Below are 6000 nucleotides of genomic sequence, written 5' to 3'. Positions count from 1 at the left end.
GCCAAAAATTGACCAGCTTATGGTTTTTGGTTTATTTTTGACTTATAAGCACTTGGCTTATAAGCACTTTTAACTTTACCAAACGCATAGATAAACCAAAAAGTGCTTATAAGCTAATTTGACCAGCTTATAAGCTTAGCCAAACACCCTCAATATCCCACTTGATTTTTGACTACTAGAAAATGTCCCAATCCGTACGTAGTAGAGATATTCTCTCCAACATAACCTCCCCCTTTGATGCCTTTTTGTCCTCCATTTTTCCCATCTCAATTTTTCCACAAAGACTTTGGTGACTTAATATTTTTCTAACGAAAAAGGCTTAAAAATGTCCTTAACCTATCAGAAACGGCTCAAAATTGCCCCTAATCCACCTTTTTGTCTAAAAATGCCACTAACATTTTTTTTAGTATCAAAATTGTTCCTTGAACTAACGTTTGACTTATCGGATGTGTCAGGCTTTTTTAAAATCCATGTGGCACTGTCCAATTGGTTAACATGAGGAATAAATTAATTAGACTCAACCCTTAAATCCGACCCACATATTCTGATATTCATATTTTTATTAAACCCAATATCCTTTCCTCATCTTCATCTTCCTTTTTTCTCCACAAGAAAGACATCACTATGGCTGATATGGATTAAACCCAAATTAGCAAGAATTATATCCAAGCGAACCTTATATGATAATGAAAAAAGAAAGTCTATTATCCAGAACAAAAGAAAGTCTATTATCCAGAACAAAATTGGAAGCATAAGCTCTGTAAAACAAGTGCATTGTCTGTTTTTTTTATGCTTCTTTAATTAACTAGCTAGTATGATAATCCGAGATGCTTTACTTGTGCAGTCAATGTCAGTGAAGTAGAAGGCGTTGCTTGATCTATGCAAGAAATTGAGCTGCTTCAACACCAAAGATGGGATAATCCATAAGGTATCTCATTTGAATTCAGAATGAAAATCAGAAAGCAAATATCTTTTAATCTTAAGTTGTTGTCCCTCGCTTCTACCCATGAAATTTCAAGCTAATTGCCTAATAACAGTTGTTACTGATTTTCATAGGAAGAACTTTACCGGCACTTTTCAAGAACCATAGGGAGAAAAATATGGGTATCAGAATATGTGAGTCGGGTTTATGTGTTGGGTCTATTAATTTTATTTCTCAATGTTAACCAATTAATTGGACATTGCCACGTGAATTTTAAACACCCCCCCCCCCCATCCGATAAGTCAAACGCTAGTTCAAGGGGCAATTTTGATACTAAAGAAAACGTTGTGACATTTTTGGACCAAAAGGTGGATAATGGACAAATTTGAGTCATTTCTAATCGGTTAAAGACATTTTTGAGCCTTTTCCATTTTTTGAGTTATTACATAGGGATGGGGGAAGTGAAAGAGATAAGGAAGAAGGATAATACGAGTCAAGTTGTACACAATTATGCCTGAAAACTTCCACCGAAACCGTTAAATTATAAACTTTGACGATTTGATGATGTCGTATGGGTTAATTTATATATTAATTTTTTCGTAGTATGTGTTTTTGGATCGTGTTTCCTTTATATATTGAAATATAGCTCAAGGTGTCGGTTGCCTACATTTGGGCAGTTAAGGACATGTATGATGGGGATAAGACTCGGGTTAGGACAGTAGGTGGCGATTTTGAGCGGTTTCCGGTTGTTATAGGGTTACACCAAGGTTCTGCACTCAGCTCGTTCTTGTTTGCCCTGGTGATGGACGCGTAAACACGCCATATTCAAGGGGAGGTGAAATGATGTATGTTATTCGGTGATGACATAATTCTGATTGATGAGTCGAGAACCAATGTTAACGAGAGGTTGGAGGTCTGGAGACAGGCTCTTGAGTTAAGGGTTTCAAGCTAAGCATGACGAAGACGGAATACCTGGAGTGTTGCATTGATCCGAGAGAAGTGGGCGTGGAAGTGAGGCTTGAATCACAGGTCATCCCAAGTAGTGGCAATTTCAAGTACCTTGGGTAGTTATCTAGAGGGCAGGGGAGATCGACGAGGATGTCACACACCCTATTAGGGTGGGGTGGATGAAGTGGAGGTTGGCATCTGGAGTCATGTGTGACAAAAGAGTGCCACCGATACTCAAAGGTAAGTTTTACAAAGCGGTGGTTAGACCGGCCATGACATATGGGGCTGAGTGTTGGCCTGTTAAGAACCCACGTATCCAGAAAATAAAAGTAGCAGAAATGAGAAAGTTGAGGTTGTCACGATCCAGATTTTCCCATCCTCGGGAGTCATGATGGCGCCTACTAATACGAGCTAGGCAAGCCAATTATTTGCACAATTTACCTTTTTACCCATTTTATAATCATTAACAATTGCGAAGTAATAACATTTAACCAGCGGAATTTAACATAAGCGGAAGAAAAAGCAATAAGCTATCAGAACATGAATCCAATACAACTGTTTGAATCTCGACTACCCAAAATTGGTGTCACAGTTTCACAGACGATCTAAGATCACTACAAATAAAGGTCTGAAAGAAATAAATACAACACTGTCTCTGGAAATGCATGAAAGAAACGGGAATAGTAGATGGAAGGAGACGCCAAGGCCTACGGACGCCTGCAGGACTACCTCGGGTCGCCTGATGAACAAGAATCAACAATCTCGCTGCGGTGCGAAGTCTACAACACTGGGGTTTGTACAAAAGAGTGCAGAGTGGTGTATCAGCACAAGCGATCCCATGTGCTGGTAAGTGCCTGGCCTAACCTCGGCGAAGTAGTGACGAGGCTAGGACCAAACTACCAAATAAACCTGTGTAGTTATATAATATACAGCGGAAAGTAAAGCTGGAATAAGCAAGTAAAGGTGGAGGGGGGGACATGCTGCGGGGGTATACCAGTATTAACAGTAAATCCAGAGTAACAGTCTAAGGGCAGCTTAGAATTCACAGCAAAACAAAAGAATCCAATATCCAAACTAAACACGCTTGTATCAATAATTGTTGCAGCGTGCAACCCGGTCCACATATAATATTGTTGCGGCGTGCAACCCGATCCACATATAATATTGTTGCGGCGTGCAACCCGATCCACATATAAAATTTGTTGCGGCATGCAACCCGATCCACATATAATATTGTTGCGGCGTGCAACCCGATCCACATATAATATTATTGCGGCGTGCAACCCGATCTACATATAATATTCACAATCATAACGAGAGTCCCAACGAGGGATCAATAAGGTCTACACTATCCCGGCAAGGGATTCGACAGCATAAGTAATTACGTCCTGGCGAGGGAGAAACAGCTATAACCAAACTTGTTCCCCGAGGATAACCATAATCCTTACCCAACACCAAGAATCATCAACCTAAGCATCCGTAATATCAATTACGAACACAATGCAAGGGAGCCACAACTCAACAATAGCCCGGCAAGGGGGGCAACATAGTGATCTCTCCTCTTTCTCACTTTTACTTCACAATTCACTTCACAACTCGAGCCAAGGCTCTAGAGGTTCAATTATCACTTATACTTTCACAAGTCGTTATACAACTTGAGCCAACGCTCCTCAATATTCATAGGTCACAATTCTTTCCACGAACTTTACATAACAATAGAAACCTCCACCAAGGCATGAATAATACAACGAAATCATGGAAATCACAATATAAGACTCACGGTCATGCTCGACACCAACGTATGGATCCTCGTCACCATGCCTATACGTCGTACTCAACAAGAAACAAAGAGCAAATAGGACACAACTCCTAATCCCTCAAGCTAAGGTTAGACCAAACACTTACCTCGAACTTCCACGGCCAACTCAAGCCTCAAACACCGCCTTTCCTTTCGAACTCGGGTCCAAATCAATTGTATCTATACATAATCGACTTCATAACATCAATAAACGCTAAATAATCCAATTCCAATGCTTAATTATGGCTTTCTAACCATTCTTCCCAAAAGTCAAAAATTGACCCCGGGCCCGCTTGGTCAAAATACGAGGTTCGGACCAACACCCGATCACCCATTCACCCACGAGCCTGAATATATAATTGGTCCCAAAATTTAACCCCAAAACGAGGTCTAAATCACAAATAATCAAAAAGCCCTAACTCTACCCAAATCCCTAATTTTCTACCCTTAAGAATATGATTTAAGCCTAGAAATCTAATGGGTGTTAATGGAAATTGAAGAAAATGAGTCTAAGATTACATACCTATGAATTGGTGGTGAAATCCCCTTTCAAAAATCGCCCAATTTGGAGTTCAGATGAAGATGTTATGAGTTTTGGTGAAAATCCCGTAATGGCTACTGTTCTGGTCATTTAAAATAACTTGGCGAAATTGGTCATCGCATTCTCGATAAGCTCATCGCGTTCGCGATGAATTAGGTCTGACAGACCTTCGCGTTCGCGGAAGATGGCTCGCGTTCGCGGAGCTTTGGCTCCTCAAGCCTACGCGTTCGCGGACCAATGGCCGCGTTCGCGATGCACAAAATGGTGACCCTTCCCCAGGCCTTTACCTTACACGTTCGCGAGTGCATGGACGCGTTCGTGAAGGGTCTCCCCCCCCCCCCCCTCAGCCTCGTGTTCGCATCTCAAGCTTCACGTTCGCGAAGAAGAAATCTGCCACCTAGGAGATTTGCCTTACACGTTCGCGAGAGGGACCACGCGAACGCGAAGAGTAGAATCCCTGGGCACTGAACAGCAAAAACTTGCAAGTTTTTGAGTTCCAAAAACCTTCTGAATCACACCCGAGTCATCGGGGCTTAAAACCGAACATACATACTAACTCAATAACATCATGCGAACTTATCCGTGCGATCAAATCGCCAAAATAACCTCAACAACAATGAATTAAACCTCAAAATCAATGAAATATTTCAAAACTTCTTAAAACATCAAATTTTGCAATTTAGGTCGGAATCACGTCAAACGGATTCCGTTTCTTACCAAACTTCACAGGATTATCTTAAACCACATATAAGACCTGTACCGGGCACCGGACCCAAAATACGGGCCCGATACCAACATGTTCTGATCAAAATTCATTTCCAAATCCTTTAAACAATTTCAGAAAACATTTTCCTTTAAAAATTCATTTCTCGGGCTTGGGACCTCGGAATTCGATTCCGGGCATACGTCCAAGTCCCATAATTTCCTACGAACCCTCCGGGACTGTCACATCACGGGTTCGGGTCTGTTTATCCAAAATATTGATCGAAGTCAAATTAATTCATTTTATAGTCAAAATTTATTATTTTTCACAGATTTTCTCATTTAAGCTTTCTGGCTACGTGCCTAGACTACGCATGCAAATCGAGGCGATGCTAAAAGAGGTTTTTAAGGCCTTGGAACACAGAATTTCAATTTAAATGTAAGTGATGACCTTTTGGGCCATCACAGAGGTGGATGTGCGGGCGCACTAGGATGGATAAGATTAGGAGTGAAGATATTCGGGAGAAGGTGGGCGTGGCTCCCATTGATGACAAGATGCGGGAAGTTCGGACACGTACAAAGAGAAGCCCAGATGCTCCGACAAGGAGGTGTGTACGACTGGCTTTGGAGGGCACGAGAAGAGGTAGAGGACGACCTAAGAAGTATTGGAGAGAGGTGATCAGGCAGGACATGATGAGGCTTCAGATTTCTGGACATGGCCCTTGATAGGAAGCTGTGGAGGTCGAGTATTAGGGTTGTAAGTTAGGAGGTAATTGAGTCTTTTCTTACTTCGTACCTTTGTGAGGCTAGTCTGGTAGGGTTTTTGTCGAAATCAGGTAGTGGCAATGTAGTGTCTTACTACTCTTTTATTTTCCATAGTGCCGGGTCTATGTATTGTCTATCGCTTTTGCTTTTGCCTTTCTCATTTTCATGATGTTATTTTTGCTTTGGTTTCTATTGGTGGTACTGATGTTGTCTCTTTTCGTCTTCTTGAGCTGAGGTTCTTTCGGAAATAGCCTCTCTACTCCCTCGGAGTAGGGGTAAGATCTGCGTATACACTACCCTCCCTAGACCCCACTGGTGAAATTT

The 6000-nt window shown here is 41.5% G+C and overlaps 1 protein-coding gene across 3 annotated transcripts in view; it reads left to right on the top strand.

Moving 5' to 3' along the window:
• The window catches only part of LOC109235370 (protein MALE DISCOVERER 2-like), a 34823-nt gene continuing 29374 nt past the window's right edge, over positions 552-6000 (top strand). For 2 of the 3 annotated variants that reach the window (XM_019401449.1, XM_019401448.1), the window contains exons 1-2: positions 552-760; positions 845-928. The gene's annotated coding sequence lies outside the window, so the exon portion shown is untranslated. Of the gene's footprint in view, positions 770-844; positions 929-6000 lie in introns of all 3 variants that reach the window. The other variant, XM_019401450.1, reaches the window with a different exon arrangement.

Source organism: Nicotiana attenuata, chromosome 12 (genome assembly GCF_001879085.1).
Source record: "Nicotiana attenuata strain UT chromosome 12, NIATTr2, whole genome shotgun sequence".
In the NCBI taxonomy this organism is placed as follows: Eukaryota; Viridiplantae; Streptophyta; class Magnoliopsida; order Solanales; family Solanaceae; genus Nicotiana; species Nicotiana attenuata.
This window is presented reverse-complemented; position numbering and strand designations above follow the sequence as displayed.